The 27171-nt window shown below is 41.0% G+C and overlaps 1 long non-coding RNA gene and 1 other non-coding gene across 3 annotated transcripts; one reads left to right on the top strand and one right to left on the bottom strand.

Moving 5' to 3' along the window:
• Positions 1–25590, bottom strand: LOC138387108 (uncharacterized). 2 transcript variants are annotated; one of them, XR_011233912.1, is made up of 4 exons: positions 25482–25590; positions 24464–24653; positions 23370–23491; positions 1–203 (listed from the first exon to the last, which is right to left on the bottom strand). It is a non-coding gene; the product is annotated as an uncharacterized lncRNA (long non-coding RNA). The 2 variants fall into 2 exon arrangements; XR_011233913.1 differs by lacking the exon at positions 1–203 and adding an exon at positions 9939–10059.
• LOC138388736 (U6 spliceosomal RNA) lies at positions 16943–17049 on the top strand. The gene has a single exon (XR_011234227.1). It is a non-coding gene; the product is annotated as a U6 spliceosomal RNA (small nuclear RNA).
• Positions 25591–27171: the final 1581 nt, after the last annotated feature.

Genomic DNA, 27171 nt, shown 5'->3' with positions numbered 1-27171 from the left:
GTGTCTTAACAGAAATAAGCATAATTTGCATTTACCTCTCTTGCTGTCAGCACGTGCCTCGCTAGCTTTACCGTACTGTAAGCCCCCTCACCGAGGCTTCCGAGGAACCGGTAGTTGCCAACGACAGCACAGACAGGCTGTTCACTTCCATGGCAACCTCTGGTGTGAGAGGTGAATGTAAGGCCATCTCTGCAAGATGTGTCCTACAACACAGCAATACACAAAGATAAGGAAATCAAAGAACACACAGTACTTGCCAAGCCTTAAGAGCCTATAGTTGAAAAAACAGAACTGCCTTAATTTTAATCCTAAATTATCTAGCACTTCAAAGGAATTTAACCACAAGATACAAATTTGCGAGGAATGTTGAAAGACAAATATCAAGTGTTGAAGTTCAAGTGGGTGTTCAGAAAGAGGCTGGACACGCTGGATATGCGGCTGTCAGAGAGAACAGGAGTAGAAGGACTGTCTTGCAGTCACACTGAGCGGAGCTCCTCCACGTGCTAGCAAACGCGCCCGCACATCTGACCCCCACCACGGGCTGGAAAGCAGCAGAACAGCTGTCACTGTTCCCCAGGTGAGGGTGCAGCCACAGAACTTGAGAGATCCAAAACAAATCTGGATTCCCAATTTCTTTCTACATTATGCTGCTAATAATTCAAAACAATGTGCTTAAAGAAACAGCTAGACTGTGTGGCCCTTGAGAAGTATTTGTTGAATAGATGAATAAAGCACTCGATATGCTCAATAAAGGTAAAACAGAACATATATGCCCGTAGCCCTGTGAAATACTCAGGTCCGAGAGTTGTGCTTCTGGGTACACACTGTGTGCACTTCCACACGCGTCAGTGCCTCACTGCTCCTGCTCCCTCAGCCCCTGCGTGTGCTCGAAGGATCACGTGTTCCACTCCCCACGCTGCTGTGGCCGCCACCTTCTGCTTGAGGGAGGCTTCTCACTCCACATGCACACACTGCTGCTTTCAACTGCCTTCATACTTTTCTCTTTGCCAACTTTTTGTGCAGAAAAATGTCCCTTGCTATACCTACAGGTCAAAACAAGCCTCATCCCGTTGGTAAACTCAACAAACTACTTTGTAATATTGTTCATATCAAAGAAGATGAAAGCAACGTTGTTATTGTTGTTGTTGTCATTGTTGTTTTGAGACAGGTTCTTACTCTGTGACCCAGGCTGGAGTGCAGTGGCATCATCATAGCCCACTACAGCCTCCAACTCCCAGCCTCAAGTGATCCTCCCTCTCGGCCTCACACAGTGCTCAGATGACAGGAGTGAGCCGCCACCCCTGGCCTGGGCTCCCATTTTTAACGCTCACTTCTAAGCCCAGACTCTTTCCATCACACATCCCTTTAAGAAAGGAGCCTACTCTTTTAAAAGAGGAGAAAGAAGATAATCTCACTGGCATGAACTAGAGATGGGAGAGGCTGAGGACACGGGGATAGAAATGATAAATCAGTAGTCAAAGTTCATATAAGGTCAAGAATAAAAAAAGGAAATGATAAATCAGAAGACCATAAGAGACCATTAATGCTGATGATGACTAACATTTATGTATTACTTCCTGTGTGTCAGGGATTCTTCTAAATGCTTTACCCATTTGTCTCATTTAATCACTCAGTAATTCAACCAATATTTACTGGTCACCTGCAATAAATGACTTGCATGTTCTAGATATCTGGAACAGTAGCAGGAACAGAACACATATTCCTGCTCTCACAGAGCTTTTAGTATTGCAGGGGAAACTCACAAAACACAATAAACATTAAGAAATATGTAAACTATAGAGTATGTTAGAGAATAACAAATGCAATGAAAGAAATTAAATCAAGCTCAACGGCATTGGGAAGGCCACAGGGAGTCACAGCATGTCTCACTGAGGTGACATTTGAACAAGAGGAGGAGGTGAGAGCATTAGTCATGTGGATATTTGGAAGAAAAGGGTTCTAGGCATAGAGAACAGCTGGTGCCAAGGTCCTGAGGCTGGGGCACCCTTGGTGTGTTTAAAGCACAGCAAGGCGACCCCTGGGACTACCAGTGCAGCGAGTAGGAGAGAGGAGGAGATAGGACAAAGAGGTAAAGGAGACAAGTGATGGAAGCCCTTGCCCTTTTAACACCCCTATGAGGTCGTCATTATCACCCATCTTGTTTTATACATGAGATAACCAGGGCACACGCAAATCAAATAACTTGCCCAATCCCACACAATAAAATGGTAGGTCAGATTACAAACCCAAAGGGTCACTATTTTGGTGGTTTAAAAACATGATCCCAAAGTCTTTGATACACCTCCCATTAGGAAGGTGGGCCCCTTCCCCTTGAATCTGGGTAGGCTTATGACTGCTTTAGCCAGGACAGAATGGCAGAAGTAATGTGACGTGATTTCTGAAGATATTAATAGGCCATGAAAGGCAGGACTAGCTTTTGCCTTGTTTGACGGGACCCTGAATCACCATGGAAGAACTGTAGTCACACTGAGGCCTCCTGCGTAGCTGCTCTGACCAAGAGTCCCAGCTGAGCCCAGGGTTCTAACCTGACCTGCCGAGGTGCCAGATATGTCAGCAAAGGAATGGTCTCTGATGTAGGTCCTCCAGCCCAGGTGCTCCAACCCCCCTGTCCTTTTTATATCCCCTGGAACTGAGCTCCTAGACATAGTAGACAAGACAACCTTGTTTGAATTCTGGACACACAATTTGTGAGCATAACAAAATGGTTGTTGTTTTACACTAAGTTGTGCAGTGGTTTGTTCCACAGCGATAAGTAGAACTATGTAACAAGCAGGAAATAAATGTTAAGAACCTGAACTAAGTTACCAGATATGGGGAAAAATGCTGGAATACTTTACCATCGTATGAAGAAGGTTGTTTATAACTGAATATCTCAAATGTCTTTATATCAATATTCTCTTGATGACTTTAGAGAACATAAAGGCTCCTTAATCCCCTCCTTTAGTAAAGCCAATATACGCCTGCAGCTAGCAATGGCGGGCCTAGGATGGTAAGGGCGAGGAAAGAGAGGATTGGCAGGGACAAGGAAAGGGAGGATTGGCAGGGACAAGGAAAGGGAGGATTGGCAGGGACAAGGAAAGGGAGGATTGGCAGGGGCTAGGGAAGGGAGGATTGGCAGGGGCAAGGAAAGGGAGGATTGGCAGAGGCTAGGGAAGGGAGGACAGGCAGGGGCTAGGGAAGGGAGGATTGGCAGGGGCCAGGGAAGGGAGGATTGGCAGGGGCTAGGAAAGGGAGGGCGGGCAGGGGCCAGGAAAAAAGAGGCAGCAAAAGCTAAAAAAAAAAAAAAAAAAAGGAGAACTGGCAGGGGCTAGGAAAAAACAACCAAAAGATTTTAAAAAAGGGCTAAGAAAAAAATAAGCAAAAGTTAAAAAAAAAGGGAGGACAAGCAGTAGTTAGAAAGGGAGGACAGGCAGGGGCTAGAAAAAACAAGCAAAAGCTAAAAAAGGGAGAACAGGCAGGGCCTAAGAAAGGGAGGATGGGCAGGGGCTAGAATAAAAACAAGCAAATGCTTTAAAAAAAGGGGAGGACAGCAGGGACTAGGGAAGAGAGTACAGTCAGGAGCTAGACAAGGGAGACGGACAGGAGCTAGGCAAGGGAGGAAAGAGGTACAGAAAAAACCGTGAAAAGATGCTGCCAAAAACAGGCCAAATGCCTTCAATAACAACAGCCGCTGCCACAGTAGGAATTATCCCTCTGGACAGTGAACCACAGCCTAGAGGTCTGCTCCTCTCCAGGATTCCTATTCTACAATCTGCTGTGTAGTCAACGCAGTCATAATGGTACCAACTGCATCACCAGTGGGGTTGTAGTCAACGCAGTCATAATGGTACCAACTGCATCACCAGTGGGGTTGTAGTCAACGCAGTCATAATGGTACCAACTGCATCACCAGTGGGGTTGTAGTCAACGCAGTCATAATGGTACCAACTGCATCACCAGTGGGGTTGTAGTCAACGCAGTCATAATGGTACCAACTGCATCACCAGTGGAGTTAAGGTTAACCTTGTTCAGATTTCATATTAAGTCCCACCAATACACATTTTCATGTAAATTGTCCATGACACAAAACCCACAATACTTAGGCCCCATCCAAAAGCAGCTGCCTAACTATTAACAAGAAATACCGACAAAACAAACCCCTGCTGTTGGAGCTTCACCTTACAATGCCTCACCTAGTCTACATAAGAGGACATGGACTAACCATGGCTGAGCAGCTCAGGGGGCTGGAGGACAGCTAAAGAACTCTAACTTGAAGAAAAAGTTGGACTCCAACAACAAAAGTCCTTTTCTTCGACCTTGCCCATTACTGTGCACAGTCAGGTGCACACGGGACAGCACGAATCCCTTATTACTATTTGCAAACCAACTCTGCTGCCACAGGCTTTACCCTCTGTGTACAATAAGACATTTAAGAGTCCTAGCTGGGAAATTTATTTTCTCCTTTGGGTTTAATTTAAAATTTTAAATTGGATGTTGAGTCAATCCTCTTTGAAAGCGAAGACAGAAGATACCAGTAATGTGGCCAGGCGTGGTGGCTCATGTCTGTAATCCTAGCACTCTGGGAGGCCGAGGTGGGAGGATCGCTTGAGCTCAGGAGCTCCGAGCAGCCTGAGCAACACCGAAACACCATCCCTACTAAAAATAGTAAAATTTAGCCAGGCGTGGCAGTGCACGCCTGTAGTCCCAGCTATGCGGGAGGCTGAGACAGGAGGATTTCTTGAGCCCAGGAGTTGGAAGTTACAGTGAGCTCTAACGATGCCACTGCACTCCAGCAGGGATGACACAGCCAGACTCTCTCTGTTTCCGGAAGAAAAACACAAAGAACAACAACAAAAAACTAAACCAAAACACCCCCCTCAAAAAACCAGTAAATTTTTAGAGAAGTAAGAAGACAAAGGACAAGGACTTTGAGTCTCTATGGGTGGCCACTTGGGGCAAGGCAAATAACTGGCAGAGAAAGTCCAGTTAGTAAAGTTTGTTAATAGAGATTCCTCTGGTATCATCTCTAGGCTGAGAAGGTCTAAAGCCGTCTTCACTGGTTACCCTTTTTCTCCCTGGTAGAAAGCGCAGGCGGGGCCCCTTCTGTTTTCATAAATCCATCCCCTGCTTTAGGCAACAGACGGAGGGCAGAGAGCTCTCCTGCATCTGCTGCTTCTTCACCGTCCGCAGCTCAACAACCCTTCATATTGTGGGAGGCACTTTCTGGCCACCCACACTAGGCCCGCATTCAGATGGCCCTGTTCTACCTCTACCCCTGGTCTGCACAGCTATGTCCCTGGTGACAGGTCATCGGGGGCACAGGGTTACGTGAGATTTACTGACGTAGACAGACGGCTGTTAGGCATGGCCATTGTCTAGAGCACTCATGTCTCCCTCCAGTCCTTGTCCTCTCTCCCTTCTCTCTCTAGTTCCTCTCCCCTCGAGTCAATGCTGGGCCCTCTCCTCCTCTAGTCTCAAGACTCCCTCTCCTCCTCTAGTCTCAAGACTCCCACATCTGAATCTTGTGTTTTTGGCCTACTTATCTGCCTGCTGACACTCACCCCCTGTCCTAGTCAGCTTGATGCTCTTACCCGCTTCTTTCGTGGCACTTTGGCGAATAACATTCCAGCTACCTAAAATATGGTCACTATTTTTCTCTGTTCATCCAGAGCATTCAAGGTTCTACTAAAGTCCCTCAGATCTATGAAATCTTTTCCCATGCCAGTCTGTACTGTTCTTTTTTCAGACTTGATCAACTATCTTGCATATTTGACCATCTCAAAAGGTCAATCGGCCTATTTAAATTGAAAGTAAGTATCATAGCACTACACTTTGTTTTAACCACTCATAATGCCAATAACGTAAAATGACTTCGTGAGAATTTGGGGTAGCCTTCTGAATTCCACAATATGCACACACAGTTTACATGGCTGCTGGCTGTCCCCTATTCGTGTCCTTCTAGGCTCTGTGAGCTGAGAAGCAAGGCCCCTCCAACCCAAGAGGATGATTCATCCAGCTTGGGACACATGCCCACCACAGACTGGCTCGTTCCTTTGAACAAATGACTGGGGCTGAGGGAATGGGCTACGAGGTTTGGCCCAATCTAGGTAACCCTGATGCCACATGGTTAGATACTGTGACTGATGGTCCCACCAGACTGACAGCGAGCAGGTCACCCCCAGCAGCAAGGGGTGGATGTCAGCAGGCAGAGTCGGCAAGTGGATGGGAGGAAAGCAGTTCCTCAAAGGAAGGAAGGTAGTAACAGACAGAAACAGTAACCATCTCCTAAAACAAAGATTCTCCTCAGTTTTGGTCAGTCCCCTCAAATGTATTTGTCCTTTGGTGTAGGGAAAACAAAAACGCTTTACAAAGTTTAAAATTGAGAACTGAACTCTCAACCAGTGGTAACTGCCGGAGGACACCCTCATTCGAACATACTGATTTTCCTTAATTATATCTTCTCTCATCTGAGTGTCTGAACAAATTTTATCATAACCAGATGGCATGGAACATCTAAGATGGTAGCGTTGCTCTCCTTCTTTTAAAGAGGAGCACACTGAGTATTGGAGGAATGAAAATCCAAACCAAACCAATCCAGCCTTGTCTAATAACTTTCACAGGGCCACTGGCTGGGGAGAGTAAAAGCTTTTCAGTCTTGTGTCTTATCATGTCCACAATGGAGACTCCCGAATTTCAAAAGTTCAGAGGATTTTTTTTTTTTAATTGGAAGATGACATTAGGGCATGCAGTTGCTATGGTCTGAACATGTATTTCCCCAAAATTTATGTTGAAACCCAGCAATGTGGGGGTTCAAGTGGGGCCTATGTGACATGATTAGGTCATGAGGGTGGGGCCCTCATGAATGCGATTAGAGTCCTTATAAAGGAGGCCCCAGAGAGCTGCCTTGTCCCCTTCCACCATGTGAGGACACAGCAAGAAGGTGCCATCCATGGAACAGAAGGCTGCCCTCACCAGACAGACAATCTGCTGGCACCTTGATCGTGGACTTCCCAGCCTCTACAACTGAGAAATAAATTTGTTGTTTATAAGCCACCCAGTCTATGGTGTCTTGTTATGCCAGCCTAAGAATAAGATGGCAGATCTATTTGTTTTCTTTTCCCAGTGTCTTCAGTGAAAACTCTTCACAGACTTTCAGGAATAAAGCAGAAGAAATTTTTGTTTAAATGGAACGAATACACCCACATAGGAAGGAATAAAAAATCTGCTTTCAAATCTGCAAATTTCCCTGCCAATGTTTTCCTTTCCCATCAGCCACAGATCTCCACTCATGTCTGTTTCTAAAGGAGCCTATTCTCATATAAACTTATTGCTGAACAGACGGCTATTAGAGTATTACTTACCACTAGAAGGAAGGTGCAGCAAAACATTCTCCCCTTGTTTTCTTTTACCAACAAGTTTCTGACCCACAGAACAATTTAAAAAATTGTCTTCTAAGCCCTGTATCTAACTTTGGCGTTTCCTTGCAACGTGTTCTTTGAAAACAATTTTTCATAGATAATATTTTCACAGTTAAAAAATTAAAAAATGTGTTGCATGAACAATCTCTTTCACCCCACTGTCTGTTTAGTTCTCACCTTAGTGTACCTAATAGTAACCCCTTTAATCAGATGTATATAAATAGTATAGAATTTTAATGTAAATGTGAACAAATATGAACATATATTCTCATTTTACTCTTTTTAAAACAAGAGGCAAGGCCAGGTGCAGTGCCTCACACCTGTAATCCCAGCACTTTCGGAGGCCAAGATGAGAGGATCATTTGAGGCCAGAAGTTTGAGACCACCCTGGGCAACACACCCAGAGACACCCTATCTCCACAAAAAAGAAAATGAACTACCCAAGTGTGGTGGTGTACATCTGTAGTCCTGGCTACTTGGGAGGCTGGGGCTGGCGAGTCACCTGAGCCCAGAAGTTCGAGGTTGCAGTCCGAGTTCTGATCTTGCTGCCAATTCCAGCCTGGGTGATAGAGTGAGCGCCTGTCTTGAATGGAAAAAAAAAAAAAAAAGAAAGAAAGAAAAAAAATCACACAACAAAACAAACAAGAGGCAGTACCATTGTGAACCTTTCTTTTTTTAGCATTGTGTCTCAAAGATCTTTCATGTTGGTAAATAGAGAGCTTCCTCATTCTTTTTTTACACTTACATAGCCTTTCATCAAGTGGATAGACTGTATTTATTTAACCAATGATCTATTAACTTACATGTAGATTGGTTTCTATCTCTTACTCTTTTTTTTTTTTGAGACAGAGTCTTGCTCTGCTGCCCAGGCTAGAGTGCCGTGATGTCAGCCTAGCTCACAGCAACCTCAAACTCCTGGGGACAAGCAATTCTTCTGCCTCAGCCTCCCGAGTAGCTGGGACAACAGACATGAGCCACCAGCCCAACTAATTTTTTCTATATGTTTTTAGTTGTCTAGCTAATTTCTTTCTATTTTTAGTAGAGATGGGGTTGTGCTCTTGCTCAGGCTGGTCTTAAACTCCTGACCTTGAGCGATCCTCCTGCCTCAGCCTCCCAGAGTGCTAGGATTACAGGTGTGAGCCACCACGCCTGGCCTCTATCTCTTACTCTTAACACATAATGCTGCAATGTTTATTCTTATACATAAGTCATTTATGCACAAATACATCTGTGGGATAAATCCCCAAAATGGAATTTCTTAGGCTTAGTAGTTAAGAAATTTGTCATTCTTTAGGGTTTTTTTGAAATAAGTTCTCACTTTGTTGCCCAGACCCCAGACTGGAGTGCAGTGGTGTAATCACACAGCTCCCTGCAACCAACTCCTGGGGTCAAATGGTCTTCCTGGCTCAGCCTCCAGACTAGCTAGGATGACAGGCATGCACCACCATGCTCTGCTACTTTTTAGAAATTTTTTTGTAGAGACAAGGTCTCACTATGTTGCCCAGGCTGGTCTCAAACTCCTGGCCTCAAGAGACCCCCCAGCCTCAGCCTCCCAAAGTGCCAGGATTATAGGCATGAGCCACCACACCCAACTTCCTGCAGAGTTTTCTGAATGCAGTACTACTCTTCTCTTGGTGAACTCTTCCTCATTCTCCAATGCTAATGTTAAACATTAGCTACTCCTTGAAGACTTTCCTAATTCCCTTTCTGAGGATAGTCATTTGCTCCCACCTTTGTGCTCCTATTGCTCCATACATGTAGCTCCATTATAGTTCTCAGCCCTTCGTTCTGACAGTGTTCATGGTATGGCAGTCTCCTCTGCTAGCCCATAATGCTGACAAGCAGGGATGCTGTCTGCTCTCTTGTTTATAACCCCGGGACCATGGACAGTACCCAGTGTGCTATAAATACTCAATAACGATAAATGGGTGTATAAAGACATCACCATGACTGGAGTAAGTTCCAAAAATTATGGTCCTCTGGAGAACCTGAGACAAATGTCAAATGCCAGTGTGTATTGTTATGCTTGAGCATTTGGCCTGGCTGTGTCAGTTGACTGGATGAGTTACTAGACTAGGAACAGAGCACATTGAGCCCAGGTAAGTACTGCATAAGGATCCTGCTGGAATCAAGCATCACAAATCCATCTTTCATCACATAAGCAAAACGTACATTGACTGTGGAAGCTTACAACAGTAGACTTGAACAGCCATGTCTCAAGAGGTGTGGTAACAGGGTTAGTGCTTTAGAAACAGGAAGATCTTGTGGGCTTCTTTTTTTTTTAAGACAGGGTATCCTCTGTTGCCCAGGATAGAGTACCATGGCATCAGCCTAGCAACCTCAAACTCCTGAGCTCAATCAATCCTCCAGCCTCAGCCTCCAGAGTAGCTGGGACTACAGGTATGCAACACCATACTCAGCTAATTTTTTCTATTTTTAATAGAGATGGGGTCTCGCTCTTGCTCAGGCCGGTCTCAAACTCATGGCCTCAAGCAATCCTCCTGCCTCTGCCTCCCAGATTGCTAGGATTATAGGCATGAGCTACCTCACCTGGCCCATGGACTCCTCTTTTGACTGTCTCCAGAGGTGACTGGCTCTTACCATTTTCCATCTCTAAGTTCTCAAAATTCTCAGGAAAGATCTAACATAAAGAAAAGACATATATTTTAGGTGATGGATATCCCAATTACACTGACTTGACCTTTACAAATTATAAGAACGAATTAAATTATCACTTCTGTGAACACATGTATATCTGTTATGTATCATTAAAATTTTATTTAATTCTTGGGAAAGAGCTTGATAGGTCAGCAGGATCTTCCTTTGCCTCCTTCAGCCATAGCTACAGGCCAGCATGGGTAACATAGGCCTGGCCTTCGGGGAAATCATGATGTGCCAGGCAGCCACTGTAATTTCTGACACTAGAGGTGCCAAGGAGACAAGGCGGTGGGCTTCCTATCAGGCATATGTGGTAGAACGACAAGGAAGCGAGGGAAAAGTAGAAAGGTTAAGGGGCAGGGATTGAGCCAGGAGAGCAAGCAGCAGTCTAGGCATCAGGATTAGACTGGCAGCCAAATGTGGAGTTGGAGCCAACTGAGCACATCTGGCCCCACGTCAAGATCGGATCTGGGAACTAGAAGAGGACTGAGCCTACCTTTGGCAAATGAGTGGAGAGCAATGAAATGGATGTTCAGGCTGGAAACCAACCTGGCCCTGGCATCCACCATTCCTGGATACGGAACTTGGAGCAGAGCTACCCATGCACTCCGCTTCATCCACCTGCCAGCTGACACCGTGAAGGACAGACAGGCGCAGCCTGCCTTCATCCCCACAGTGTACCCACTAAGCACCTACATGTTTCATAGTCTCCCAACTGTTGGTGCTTGTTATTTTCTCCTACTTGATGTTATCTGCCCTTGAATCCAACTTGTACACTGGTATGACTGAGAAAAGGCAGGACAGTGGTATTCATTTTGTGCCTACTGGGCTCCAGACGTGAGGATGGAGATCTCGTATGCATTATTACATTTCCATTCCTCAAACTGGGCATTTGAGGGAAGAATTAGATCTATGTTTTTTAAAGAACCACTTTACTGAGCTATATATAATTGACATACAAAGAGCTGTACATGTTTAATATATATGACAATGAGCAGAGAAAAGTATGAAACCAAAATCACAATCTAGAGTTTGGAGACACCCATGAAACCATCACCACAATCTATGCTGTAAACATATCCCACCTCCCAACGTTTCTTCCCATGATTAGCCTTTTTTATAGATGAATTAATTTAAGCCAAGAAAGGTAAAGTACCTTGAACAAGGTTTTCTGAGAACCCACTGCTCATATTCCCCCATCCTGGCACCCGCTAACTCATCTTCATTTTATTACATCCACATAGGGCCCATGGCACCAGTCTGGATGGCACCTATATGCCAGCCATGATGTCATGTCCATGAGTCAGGAAACCTCGACTCTGGCCTCAGCTGTGCTATTAATTGGGTGGTGGTTCAGTTTCTCATGTGGAAAGTGAGAAAACTGAATTAGCTGAATCCAGACCCTTTCACTGCTCTGGAAGTGCTATGCCTCTGGTTTCACAGCTTTTGAGGCCATTAGACATTGCTTCTGCTTTAGAGAACTTTAGTCTGCAGATCTATGCCTTACTGAGGTTATGCTGCTTTAGCCTCTGCAAAAATATGCCACCATCTTTGACGTTCTTTACTCCTTTGCTAATCTTTTCACATAATGTATCATTCAACAAAGCAGAATTGAGTACCACACAGGATGATTCCCAAGGAAACTTTGAATTCACCTAAACGGTTTCTCAGGTATAATTTGGTATATTATCTTCTTTACCTCTCTGGACTCTAAGAGTTATTTAGAATCTGCCCTCCCTCACCCTCTATTTCTGGTAGTGGAAATCTTTGCCACATGAAGTCCTTATTCAGAATTCTAAGATGTAAACGAAATGTCAATGGGCATGAAAAAAAGTTATTATATCAACAGCTCAGGAAAAAATCCTGTTGGGAAAAAAAGATTTGGTACTGGAAAGACTTTAATGGATAGGAAGTGAGACAAACTTTCACACACTAGAAGTGAAAAGCAATGTGGAGGTCAAAGGGCGGCGCAGAAGAGAGTAGAGACAGGGCTCAGCATGCGCTGGTGGGCTGGAGCTCAAGACTCCTGAAATTGATGGATACATCTTTTTAAGAATGGACATGTCAATCATTTCTTTAAAATTAGGCAGCCCCCAAGCTACCCTTTTTTTTTTTTTTAAATAAGGCACCCCATGAACCAGAATGGGTCTGAAGAGACTCCCTAAAATTAAATTTATTTATTTATGTATTCTTTTCTTAGAGAAGGGGATCTTGCTATGTTGCCAGAAGTGCTAGGATCATGGCAGTGGGCCACTGCCCCCAGCCCCTACTATTCCATTTTAAAGTGTAAGGTATCTGTGATGTAAATCCTGTCCATTTCCTCAATTTTGTGTGCTATACACATAAACACCCTTAGGTGAGTGGGGCTTTCTGTTTGTGTAGGGTGGTTGTCGGGAGTGAAAAATAAGGAAAAGGACTGAGTTCTGCATAAACTAAATTAATTCACTGAAAGCAAAAACTACCATTTATCAAGTGCTTCTGGGTCCCAGACAATATATTAATGCTTGGTACATTTAATCTTCAAAACCTGAGGTCCCCAACCCTTGGGCCACAGACCAGTACCAGTCCATGGCCTGTTAGAAACTGGGCCACATAGCAGGAGGTGGGGGGGGTGAGTGAGCAAAGCTTCATCTGTATTTGCAGCCATTGCCCATCACTCACATCACCGCCTGAGCTCTGCCTCCCCTCCCCACAATCTGTGTCTTCCATGAAACCGGTCCCTGGTGCCAAAAAGGTTGGGGACCACTGCTCTGAACAACTTTGGGAATGAGGTGCTATTATTATTCCCACTTTGGAGATTATCAAACTAAAACCTAGAGAAAATACATTATTTGTACCAAGTTACCCAAGAAGTGAGTGGTGAGAATAGGACGTGAATTCACATTCACCTGACTCCAAACTTCCTTTCTTACCCAGTCACCACTCTGCATGGCTGCCCACGATGGACAGGGACTTAATCACGGGGACTACGAAAACTTGGAACAAGTAGCAAGTTATGCTTTCTACTCGTCTTCATCCTCCGGAGCTAGTTTTTGCTATTAAAATATTTTGTACTTTACAAGTAAAAGGAATTTACTAGATAAATAGAAACATGGTGTCAACTTCGGTTAGTACTATTATATAGTGTTTATTAACTTACAAATTGCTCACCATTATACTTTATAAGGCAGATAGATAGTCACATGGCAGAAGGCAGTATAACCATGGTGGTTAAGAGTGCGTATCTGAATCCTTCACTTAGACATTTCTTGACTATACGAAAAACCAAGCTAATTAATTAACCTATTTGTAGCGTTACTGTCTCCTTCATAAAATGAAGTTTATAGGCCAATGTTATTACTTTATAGTCACATCTTCATTTTTGACCTAAACTCAATTACCAGCTTGATCACCCATGCTTTTTTCTCCAGACTTGGATTTAATATTATTTTTGGCTTATTCTAAAAATATAAAAATCTTTATAAAATAAAAAAGATAGTTACATATAAAACAAAATCAAACAAAAAACCTATGAAGACAACTCTATTATTGAAATTTCAAAATATTCCCAGCAATAATATTATCTAATTGAACATAGTTTCCTATGGAGTAATTTTGACTGGGGCAGTATTACTTTATCATTATCTCAAGTACTATAAAACAGAGAAATCACACACACCCTCCTCTTGTGGGCTCTGGATCCAGATAGCTGGGAGCCCAGTATTACATCCTCAGAGAAATGTCCAAAGTAGTATTCCCTGGTATAGACGCATCAGGAATTAGGGTACAAAAGAACAGAGTTGACTGAGTTTGGGGATGTGGTTCTTAATTTTCCTAATAACTAAATCCTCACAGATACCCAGTGTTCCCAGAGGCTGTCGTCACTCACCGCCACCTCCTTGTCTACTGACTCGATCTACCTCTTTTGGAATTTGCCAATATGCTGCCTCCCCAATTTACACCAACACCCTGGACCTTCTTCCTATTCGGACATTAGCTAGCCAAATTCAAGTCCTGTCTTTGGTTTTCATAATACCTGATTGCCAGATTCAGGTTTCCCTAAATTAACTGACTGCTGCCTTTGTTCCCAAGTTTATACCTAAACTTCTTTGTTTGGCCCAGACAGGTACCACCCATAGTTCAGGTACAACCCAGCCAATCTGTCTTCTAGAGCCTGCAGGTGAAGACAAGTAAGTGCTCACCCTTGGCTAGGAAAATCTGGAAGGTAGAAGACAAGAACAGAGCCACACAGTGACAATAAAACTAGCAGGCTGGAAAAATGAAATAAGCGTAAAACCTGTATACTGACAACTTTGAAGCACTGCAGAGAGAAATTAAAGACGACCTATTTAGGAGATGTATACATGTTCAGAGACTGACAGACTCAGTGTTCTTAAGATGTTAATTATGCTCCCCCTCTTCAAGTTATCTATAGATTGAAAGCAATCCTTATCAAAATCCCAGCAGTGTGTAGGTGGACAATGACCAGCTGATTCTCCAATTTATATAGAAGCACAAAGAACCTAGAAGAGCCAAAATCATCTTGAAAAGGAAGGTCAAAGTCAGAGGAATTATACTTCCTGATTTTAAGGTTTACAGTATCACTGCAGTAATCAAGATAGCATATTATTCATATAATGATAACAAATGAACAGAATATCAAGTTCAGAACTAGATCCTCACATATATGGTCAACTGATATTCAAGAATCAATGCATCTTCAAGAATTTCTAGGGGTGGAAAAAAAAAAAAAAAGAATCAATGCAGAACAGTCTTTTTTTTTTTTTTTTTTTTTTTTTTTGAGACAGAGTCTCACTCTGTTGCCCAGGCTAGAGTGAGTGCCGTGGCGTCAGCCTAGCTCACAGCAACCTCAAACTCCTGAGCTTAAGCAATCCTACTGCCTCAGCCTCCCGAGTAGCTGGGACTACAGGCATGCACCACCATGCCCGGCTAATTTTTTCTATATATATTTTTAGCTGTCCATATAATTTCTTTCTATTTTTAGTAGAGATGGGGTCTCGCTCTTGCTCAGGCTGGTCTCGAACTCCTGAGCTCAAACGATCCGCCCACCTCGGCCTCCCAGAGTGCTAGGATTACAGGCGTGAGCCACCACGCCCGGCCCAGAACAGTCTTAAAGGGCGCTGGATCAACATGAGAATAGACACATATTAAAAAACCCACGACCTTTACCTTACACCATTTATAAAAAAATAACTTGAAATATGTCACGGGTGTAAAGATTAGAGCTAAACCTATATAATTTTCAGATGAGAGCAAAGAAAAAGTCTTTGTGACGTTGGGTTAGGCAAAGTTTTCTTAGGACACAAAAACATGAACCATAAAAGAAACATTAATAGGCCGGGCGCGGTGGCTCACGCCTGTAATCCTAGCACTCTGGGAGGCCGAGGTGGGCGGATCGTTTGAGCTCAGGAGTTCGAGACCAGCCTGAGCAAGAGCAAGACCCCATCTCTACTAAAAATAGAAAGAAATTATATGGACAGCTAAAAATATATATAGAAAAAATTAGCCGGGCATGGTGGTGCATGCCTGTAGTCCCAGCTACTCGGGAGGCTGAGACAGTAGGATCGCTTGAGCTCAGGAGTTTGAGGTTGCTGTGAGCTAGGCTGACGCCACGGCACTCACTCTAGCCTGGGCAACAGAGTGAGACTCTGTCTCAAAAAAAAAAAAAAAAAAAAAAAAAGAAACATTAATGAACTAAACTTCATCAAAATTAAAAACTTTTGCTTTTCCAAAGATATTTTAAGAACATTAATGGTAAACCACATGGAAAATACTTAAAAATCCTTATCTTACAAAGGATGCATGTCTAGAATATATAAAAGTCTCCTATAATTCAATAAAAGATAAGCAATCCAATTAAAAATGGGCAAAAGATTATACATTTCACTAAAGAATATTTTTAAAAACCTGGCAAATAAGCACATGCAAAGATGCTCAACATCTTACTCGTCAAGGAAATGAAAATTAAAACCACACTAGGGTAACACAACAAGGCACCAGAATGATGAAATTAAATGAGTAATGATGCTAATTTTTGGAAAGGATATGAAGCAACTACTACTCTGAATAATAGTTGGGCTTTTCAAAAAATAAATTTAAGGCCAGGCGCGGTGGCTCATGCCTATAATCCTAGCACTTTGGTAGGCCGAGGTGGGAGGATTGCTCGAGGTTAGGAGTTGGAAACCAGCCTGAGCAAGAGCGAGACCCCATCTCTACTAAAAAAAATAGAAAGAAATGATCTGGACAGCTAAAAATATATACAGAAAAAAATTAGCCGGGCATGGTGGCGCGTGGCTATGGTCCCAGCTACTCGGGAGGCTGAGGCAGAAGCATCGCTTGAGCCCAGGAGTTTGAGGTTGCTGTGAGCTAGGCTGACACCACAGCACTCTAGCCTGGGCAACAGAGCAAGAGTCTGTCTCAAAAAAAAAACAAAACAAAACAAAAAAAAAAACCCAAAAAACTAAAGTTAAAATATACTTACTATGCACCCCAGTGATCTCACTGCTTTGACCCAAAAGAAATAAAAACATCCATCCACTCAAAACCTGTACTCAGGCCAGAAGCAGTTGCTCATACCTGTAATCCCAGCACTTTACGACACCAAGATGGGAGGATCACTCAAGGCTAGGAGTTCGAGATCAGCCTGAGCAAAACAGCGAGACCCCATCTCTCCAAAAAATAGACAAGCCAGCTGGGTGTGGCAGCACTCGACTGTAGTCCCAGCTACTCAGGAGGCTGAGGCAGGAGGATCACTTGGGGCCAGGAGTTTGAGGTTGCAGTGAGCTATGATGACACCACTGCACTCTAGGTGGGATGACAGAGCAAGACTCTGTCTCAAAAAATAATAGCAATAAAATAAACAATAAGTGCTCGCTTCGGCAGCACATATACTAAAATTGGAACGATACAGAGAAGATTAGCATGGCCCCTGCACAAGGATGACACGCAAATTAGTGAAGCGTTCCATATTTAAAATAAATAAATAAATAAATAAAAAAGTAAATAAACAATAAAAGAAAAAGAGAAAAGTTAGGTGAGTGGCGTGGGGTTCAGTTATAGTCCACCCTATTTGGAGGCTGAGGCAGGAGACTTGTTTGAGCCCAGGAGTTTGAGGCTGCAGTGAGTTATGACTGTGTCACTACATTCCACCCTAGGCAATAGACAAGACGCAGTGTCTAAGAAACCCCCACCTATACATAGATGTCCACAGCAGCTTTATTTACTATATTCCCAAACTGGAAATAATCCAAATATTTCCCAACTGGTGAATGGCTATACAGAAGAAAAGATGCAAAACTTAGTGATAATTACATTCCATAAAACACTACTCACCAATAAGATGGAAAGGACTCCTCGTACATGCAAAAACATTGATGCATCTCAAAAGGTGCTAAGTGAAGGAAAATTTTCATTAATGTGAAATTCTACAAAAAGCAAAACCATTGTGATAGAAAATAAATCAGTTATTGCCTGGGCATGTGGGTTGGGGGAAGAGAATGACTGCAAAGTGACAGGAGAGAACGTTTTGGGGAGGGAGGAGAGAGAGGAAGGGGAGAGGGAAAAGGAAGGAAGGAAGGGAGGGAGGGAGGAAGGAAAGGGAAGGGAAGGGAAGAGGAAAAAGTAAAGGGAAGGAAAGGGAAGGGGAAAGGAAAGGGAAAGGGAGGGTAGGGGAGAAAGGGAAGGGAAGGGAAGGGAAGGGAAGGAAAGGGAAGGGAAGGGAAGGGAAGGGAAGAGGGAAGGGAAGGGGAGGGGAGGGGAGGGGAAAGGGAAAGGAAGACAGAAAACATGAGTTTGTGTTTTAATAACATGCAGAGTAAAATGCTGTAAGACTTACTAGAAAGAAAGAGACTGATAAAGAGGCTGCTTGAAGATAGGCCCCTGGGAATTTGTCAACTAGGTTTAAGCACACATCACAACAGGCTTGTGCTCCCTGAATTTTCAATAGAGCGTTATTTATTAACATCTGGCAGTCAAGGTAAGACTGCTTGCTCTTGCAAAAGATTAAGATATCACAAGAGGGTTTCTAGGATCATCACCCCCATACTTACAATAGCCCCAAGAGAGCACAATTCTAAGTGGAAACATAGGCTGTGTTCAGTCCTGGGTTGGCCCTGGAGGGTTCCCCAAGGGCTGAACACATAGATCCACATTCAGCTCCACTAGGATCTTTCTTATCAGAAAAGAAGACAGCGTATGATGAAAACCAATTGCTAAGAGCTGGACATTATCATTTCAGAATTTTCCAGAATGAAATTAGCTATACCATATGTTTACACCCCTTGGGAGATGCCCTTTAAATTATATCTTAATGCATGAGAGAACCCTTACACTCACGGGAGAACAAGAATGATAGTTGTTCCTTAAAAAATAACCAATGAGCAAAAAGCACGAGCTAGCAATTAAGAAGGACACATCACATTTCGTTTCTTCAACCAAAGCAGTTCCCAATGGAGATCTCACGTCTCAGAGCCAAGCTCAGTTGTTTGCAATGTCCAAGCTAAATATGCTGATACCAACTTCCAGGATGAAGCATGGAAGTAAAAAGGCAAAACATGATAAATCAAGAAGTACTGTTTTCTCTGTTCGTAGAGGCAACTTGGTATGGAAAGGCACCTGTGTGGCCTGAATAAGTGACTTAACTTCTCTGGGTCGGACTCTTCTCCACCTCCTCTCTTCCCTCATCATTCCTTTTAATTAAATATAACAGTAACTGCCTTGATGCACTATCATGAGGTTTAAAAAGCAAGCCTACTCAGAAATAGAAATAAACTTTCCCACATCCCCATCAAGCACCTTCAGCAATTATCAATGCGTGATCTTGTGGTTTTGTACCCCATAAGCTTTCTCGGTGCCACCCCTGAAGATTATTTTATAGCAAATTCCAGACATACCATTTCACTCATAAACATTTCAGGATGTATCTATAAAGGACTATTAGAATCACAGTACTACTATCAGCTCCCCAGATTCCAAGTTATTAAACATTTTAGTGGGAGCTGCTGAAGGTAGAAACCAACATTTCAGAAGAAGTTGGATTTTTTTTCTTTTACTCTCATTCATTAGGGAATGGGATTTACAGGAAATCCACCCCCACGATTGTTTACTTAGTAGGCACAAAAACCATATCAATTAGGATATATGACAATGCTTTTTCTTCTAAAATACCAATAATTATAAATTTAAAAATTTATGATTTGCATTGTTTTTTCTAAGAAGTCAAATAAATCATGATGCACTAAAGAGCTGTGGCACCCTGTAGTGTTCCTGATAATGGTAACAAATGGAATAATCACATTAATAATCTACTTCCTGTACCCAAAGATACACGTAGTAACCCTACTTCTTACGGTACCTTAGCTACCCAAAGGATTTCGGTGATATTAGGAGGAGATAGTACACCTTTTTAATGAAATCATTATTCCAGTTTTTTGTTGGGGGGCAGGAGGATAGCATCAAAACCTAATCCTAAAATTCAAGGACTATATTACAATGTAATTTCAAGTAAAAGATGCTACTAGGAACATGAGGGCCATATTGCAGTTTTGATTTTGGATCTTTAGAGGACATCTTAAAGTATTATTTTGTAAGCTCTAACAGTTTTTCCATTGCAATAGTTCTCATGGTTCACAGACTCTCAGTGGAGGATGTGATGCTCAAGACAGTAATCCGCCACAACATAATGGACATAGCAATGAAGAAAGCAAAGACAACCACGAGGCCAGCAATAAAAGTGAAGCGGTGTTTTAATGGGTCTTCTTGCAAGTTTTTCCTGAATTCGAGTTTTTAATCACAATACTGTTCCAAGGTTATTTGTACAAGGGGTTATCTTTTGATCAGTCAGTTCCTGAATTCAGTAAGCAAGTTGCAAAAAGGCAAAAATAAAAAAACTTTGTAAATTTGCCAGTGTATTTAGGGGCCAGGTGGCAACCTAGTTAAAGAAAATAATTATTTTTCCCTGGACTTCTTTTACTGATACACCATTAATAAATAACTTGCTTTCACATTTTTTAAAATTTTGAGTGTGACAGTATGTTAAGAATTAGATGGAGAATCACAGGCTATTTTATACTACTTACCCTAATATAACCAGATATGGAACTAGTTATCCAAGTCTTATCATAGTTTGTTCCACTGTCCACTTGAAGGACTTGGAATCAAGCATCCCTTCTCATTCTGAAAGTAAGGGAGTTCCTGTTGTCTCTAAGTATTATTAAGATTTGTAATATGTTGGCATCACAGATAAAACATTTCCATATTCTTTAAAGAGAATTCAATTAAAAGCTAGAAATGATGGAGAAGAAGGCTTGGTCCATTATGCTTCCCTGAGTACTTGCTTGACCACCATAACACTTTGGGAAGACAAGATAAAACATGATAATATAAAAGTTTGAACGAGAAATGATGACAAGTGTCTTAATAACAAATTGGGTATTTTTGGTTTTGTTTGTCTTTTTAAAAAAATGTAATGCACAGATTTAATGTCTTTTTTTTTTTTTTCCTCATCAGAAAACCCTAATCACCGTTGTCACAACTTTCTTTTCCCCTTTTCTTTGGGCCATCCAGTGAAGAGATGGAGAGACAGAAATATCTCTGAAGGGGTTGGGCGCAGTGGGTCACACCTGTAACTCTAGCACTCTGGGAGGCCGAAGCGGGCAGATTGTTGGAGCTCAGGAGTTCGAGACCAGCCTGAGCAAGCGCGAGACCCTGTCTCTACTAAAAATAGAAAGAAATTATATAGACAGCTAAAAATATATACAGAAAAATTAGCCAAGCATGGTGGCACATGCCTGTAGTCCCAGCTACTCGGGAGGCTGAGGCAGTAGGATTGCTTGAGCCTAGGAGTTTGAGGTTGCTGTGAGCTAGGCTGACGCCATGGCACTCTAGCCCGGGCAACAGAGTGAGACTCTGTCTCAAAAAAAAAAAAAAGAAAAGAAGAAGAAAAAGAAAAAGAAATACCTCTGAAGGATTCCACACTAGATAACTAGGTTGACATCCCTGGAATATAGAGAATACTTGAGAAGTTTGTAATTGCTTTCATTTGAAATATTTAGGCTGAAGAAAGTTTCGAATTTTTATAAGCATAGGTAGGTTTCAATGTTTAAAATTTGTTTTGAGGGAGGAAGATCCCTTTGTCTTCATTTGCAAGTAATTAAACGTAATGGCCAAATGTACGTGTGCAGTATTAACAGCTATGTTATACAGTAAATGTGGATCAAAATCCATTTAGAACATGTTAAACTATTTTTCCAGACATGGTTGTAGCATGCTTTCTATTAGCATGTATGTTAATGTGTAACTGATAGTAGAACAAAATTACATCTTTAAAACTACCACTTGTATAAACTTTTCCTCTTTTCCCAAGTACCATGGGTTTTGTGCATATTTTTTACAAATCTTGGATTTACCAGACTGCCTTTCCGCTGGTTGTGGGGTTTGCAGAAGTTGAGCATTTTTATGGTAGATAAAATGTTACTGGTATACAAGTACTCACGCTCTCCTTTTGTCAAAAGCTAATTTTAATCTCACAGTCTACATTGTGCTGCACTATCCTGTTTCTGTGAAACGACGTGTGTTCTATACACTCTTCTGCATACCAACTAGAAATGATGCTGAACAGACAAGTCTATGAGTTTTGTTAACTTTTGCAGGTTATTTAGTTTTGTGGCTCGGAATTCAGTGAAGTCCTACGATCTCCCTGCAGAGAACGGACTGGGTATACACAGGAATGAATCTGGCTTCAGGGTTCAATGATCTAAGATCATTTACAGGCACGAGTAACTGAAACTGCAAACTAAATAATCTTATTTTTGAGAAATGTCTCATTTCTAAGTTTTCTTAATACTCATTATGGAAGTATTTTTTTAATTGGAAAAAAGTCAATCTGTGATGCTTATGCAGTAAATATAAGTAAGGGAACTAACCTATTTGAAAACATGGCTGTATTAGAGGGGACTTTTTATTTTCATGTCGGCATTAGCTGTCCCATCGCAGTACTTTCAGATAGTCTGTATATTGATGTATACAGATTATATCAGGGTGAAAACAATGGCAACAAAAACTTTAAGGGTATATTCACTAAAGGATGGCATTTCTAAGACATTTTGAATATTGGGCCACTGGGTGGGTTTTGATAGAAAAGGATACTTCTCACGTTTTCAAACTATATGAATACAGGAAAATAACATAGCAGTTTGTGTCTAACATTGTACGGTTTGACCTCTAGGATAACTGTTTGCATCTACAGATTAAAAATTTGAATTATTTCAGTAACTGGATTTTTGCTTTTGAGAGGTCTTACGATGGAACTAGGAGCCACTGTTCTGAGAGAACCCCTATATAGACCAGTCATTATCTGTTTGGTTCCTAACTATAGTTTTAATCTGGACAGATTTATTCTAGTTAACCTACAAGTGTCAACGTGTAAACTTGTTTTGATTAAAGAATTTTTCTGTCAAACTCTATTAGTAAATTACTTCTTTGGTGTTTATGAGAGTAAGCGATGGAATTACGGATTTGCTGCCAAGGAAATAATTTCTTACCTGGTCACAGAGATTGTGTTCTGGGGGCAGACAGGGTAACTAAACAATAAGCTAAATATGGCAAAAATAAAGAAAATGGGATTTATCTTTTCTTCAACCTCCCTTTTTTTCCTGAGTCCCAACAGATCTAGTTTTACCAAGAAGCCACAGAATATTCAACTTCTAGAGACAGAGCAGCATTCTAATAATTTATGTCTGCTTTGGCATGTTTCTTAAAGCACAGTTGTCTTCTCAAGAGATTTTCTCTATTTGTCCTAAGCTGATTCACACATAACTAACACTCTCAGAACTCTTTAAGAGAAGTCTTATGAATGGTTATCAAGAACTATTGGGAGCATTGGCTCAGCTTAAACTGGGTAGCTGATCAAAACTCCACAGGTGAACAAGCCATTAAGTGATAATTTCAATGAAACAGCTAGTCAAAAAAAAAGTATGTATAAACAACACCTATTTTGTGCTGGGGTTGCTTTTTTTTCTTTTTTCCTTTATCATCATTGGATAACATTTTAAAGAGTAAGTTGATACATGACCCAGTAGAATAGAGTGTTGAAGGTTTCTCAGGTGCTTGGAGAAATTTCAGATACACCATCTGAATCAGAGAACCTGATTACGACTTTGTGTGTGTGAACATTATAGGGCCCTTAAGCCTTATAATTGCTATTATGCCTAGTGATTTCAAATAGTATGCTGACAGATTTACCTTGTTTTACTGATGCAGTAATGTCAGTGTATGTTCCTAAACCCACACACTTACCTGGATGTCAGGTCAAGATGAGATCTGCCATCTAATCCTGTACAAGAGCAAAGGCTTTTAAAGGGCTCTGTGAGGGCTTCACTAACAACTGGTTTTGTCCCATTGGCCAGAGAAAGGATGATCTGTCGGAAATAGCAAAGCCATATCCTTAAAGAATTAAGAAACAAAGAAAGGTGAAATAGGCACAACTGTGTTTATATTTGTGTTGGATAATTCGGCAACACACAGATAATGTTAGAGATGACCAACCTTTTTCCCAGTGAAATCCAAATGTTTAATTATCCTTTTTGACAAAGATGTTTAAAGAAATAGCTATTGCTTTTCTATATATAGTGATTTTTGTGTAAGGGCATCCAATATTATATCAAAATGGAATTCATTTCTAACTACAAACAATATTGATAAGTTCATGACATCATTGTCATATTTGCTTTAATTAGCATGTTGTGTTTAATAGGATGAAATAGAAATGAAAGCTGTCTTAGATCCGAGACTTTGTAGCTCCAAAATATACAAAGTTAAGAATTTCTTTTGACTGCAACTTGGTGGGAATAGCTGTATGTACAACACACTGACAAACTGTGGGAGTAGCCTAGTTAGTCTTTCTACTCAGTTTCACCAGGAATCCATAATAGGTATCTGAGTCTTTGGTGACAATGTTAACCTTAAGAACTAACACTTTGAATAAATAATAAAACAGTGTTTTAACTGATACCTTTCTTCTCTGTCCACTAAAATGAATGCATTGGCAGCACACATGGAATAATGCATTAGATGGGAAGATTGCTTGAGGCCACAAGTTCAAGACCAGCATGGACAACATAGCAAGACCCCATCTCTGGGAAAAAAAGGAAAAGGAATAAAAAATACATTTTACCTGTGGAATTTTAGAAATTGGATATATCACTTATTTATCTTAAATCTATGGTTTTCCAGTAGAATTTTCAATCTGCTCAATTTAGCACTCTTCAATACAGGAAAGTAAAAACATAGGAACATTATAAGCTGGCCAAGGAGTGGCCGCTTAATTCCCTATAGTGATCCTCTGTGTACTAACTGAATGAATCAGCGAATGAGAACCATGCTAGACATACCAGAAACAGGTGCTTGTCATCTCCAAACCAATCGACTTAACTGATATGTAGCATTTCAAGTCCATAAAACATAACTTCACCATCAGTCTTTTAAACACATAGTCCTACAAGATTCATCGTTGTTTATTTATATGGTAAATGTCTGTTCTTAGCAATCCAGATGTGGAACTTAGATGAATTTAAATATAACCTAGGAAAGAGAAAGTAAAACTTAAATATTTATAATGCACTTAAAATCTATTTTATAGCCCTCTTAAAAGTCTTAAACGGTATTACATTTTCCACCCAAAAAGGTTTCCAGAACATATTTCAATAAAGATAGCTACAATTTTCTCCGACGATCTGGACCTGGAAATTTATGAAAAAGTTTCCTTTTCCCTTTGGCTCAGAATGAGAGAAAAGCGTAACTAGGATTATTATAGTTAGAGGACCAGAGGAATGGAAGAGCTGGGCCAGAAACACTCCTGTGTTTACTTGTTTTCTTTTTGCTTATGGAATACTGGATAGTATTAGCTAAGACATAGTGAACCAGAGCTAGTAGTCAGTAGGATCTTGATTGTTCCATGTGTCCACAGTCATATAAACGCTATTTTTTTCATCTTCATACTAAACTGACATATTTTAAACTCATAACACTTATGATTCATAGAAAGTTTCTGTCAAGAATTGAAGCGTCAATTTAAATGTTACTTCTGTGAAGATATGAATATGTACTCAAGATCTTTTTACTTTCATTATTAATGTAGTCTCATTAAAATGTCTTACGTGCCTAGTTCCTAACAAAACTAAACTTAGTGCTCGCTTCGGCAGCACATATACTAAAATTGGAATGATAAAATATATAAAAAAATAAAAAATAAAAAAAATTAAAAAAAAAACAAAAACTAAACTAAACATTACAAAAGAGCCCACTATAAGATTAAATTACACAATAGCTTTTCTTAATGTGATATTTATTAAATAATTCACTCTTATTTCTCTCCCTAATTTTTGTGACAGATATTTGAAGGACTTTTACCGTGGAAGCCTCATGGTAGATGGTGTAGCTCTCACATTCTTCAAGGAATTTTCAAAACACTTCCACCACTCGAAGTATCATTAATTGCATTCTATCATTAGTAAAAAACACTCTGGACAGAGAATGAACAGCATTAGGAGAAAGAATGAGAATACGTATATCTGACCAAGGATTCAAATTTAGCACTTCTGTAACGCAGTAAGATAAACAACCAACTTACAATGGGTAAAAAGCACTAAAGGAAAAAACATACTTTGGAATAACCACTAAATTAAATATGTTTCTAAACATTTAAATATAATCAAGTTACTTTATAGGAAAATCTCTGATTCAGGCTTTTTTTTTGATAGCTTTAGCTTATTGTTCCAAGTGGATCATGCTCCTCAGTGGCATTTCTTAGAAATACAGTAACCATCCAAGAGAACAGTTATTTCACAAGGCTGCACTTTTCTCTGTGTGTGTGTGCATGTGGCTATTCTTAATTAAAGGTTCCAGGATCAACATAAAGATAAACAAGGAATTCCCCCAGTTTGTTGCCTTCTGAATCATTGTGGAGCATTCAGAAGCAAACATCACAAAAGAAACATGGGTCCTCTGGTACAAAACTGTCACTGTTGGTCGCCTATCTGTAGTTTTTATAAAAGATATACATGAGGCCCGGTGTGGTGGCTCACGCCTGTAATTCTAGCACTCTGGGAGGCCGAGGCAGGTGGATCGTTTGAGCTCAGGCGTTTGAGACCAGCCTGAGCAAGAGCAAGACCCCGACTCTACTAAAAATAGAAAGAAATTAGCTGAACAACTAAAAATATATAGAAAAAATTAGCCGGGCATGGTGGCACCTGCCTGTAGTCCCAGCCACTTGGGAGGCTGAGGCAGAAGGATCGCGTGAGCCCAGGAGTTTGAGGTTGCTGTGAGCTAGGCTGACGCCATGGCACTCTAGCCCGGGCAACAGAGTGAGACTCTGTCTCAAAAAAAAAAAAAAAAAAAAAAAGACGTACATCATTAAGTTTTTCAGGCTTTCATGTGCTGTAAGTTATAACCTGTGTGTAGTAATAGGTAAACATAGCATTCCCAGTATTGCCTTGTCAGTCTACAATATTAAAACATAAGCCTTTATATAATTTTGTATACAATATTAAAACATAAGCTGTTATATAATTTTGTATACATACGGAGATACAGACAAATCACTACGAATACTCTACAAGACAAAAGGGCATCTAACACTAAGAAACATTGCAGAATGCTGTTTCTCTGTAAGGCTTCCCCCTAAAGGTGAGTAGAGAAGAACATAAGTCTGTACTTGCAAGCATCATATATTTGCCGTGACATATCTGTCCTCTAGGTAACTTACTTATAAAAACCATCATTTGCTTCAAACAGACCATCTTGAAAAATCATCATATAATTAGATGCTACAGATCTGATGCACTTTTGCTTAATTTATCTTTTTAACTGGTAAAGGAGTTCTGGTTAATTTGAAAACTCCAACTGTTTTGCTACCTAAAATTCAGGATAAAATATCATAATATAAAACATCATATGCAGCTGGGAATATGGGCAACATTATTCAACTGAGACTGTTTTCGGCTTGACATGTTACTGGTCACAATAAGATGAAAATGCTATTTTCCAGTGTATTTGAATTCTGCATCTCACGGACTGTTTGCTTTTAACATTCCCTTATTTT

Source organism: Eulemur rufifrons, chromosome 7 (genome assembly GCF_041146395.1).
Source record: "Eulemur rufifrons isolate Redbay chromosome 7, OSU_ERuf_1, whole genome shotgun sequence".
NCBI lineage: Eukaryota > Metazoa > Chordata > Mammalia > Primates > Lemuridae > Eulemur > Eulemur rufifrons.
Note: the sequence above shows the minus strand (reverse complement) of the source record. Positions and strands in the feature narration are given on the sequence as shown.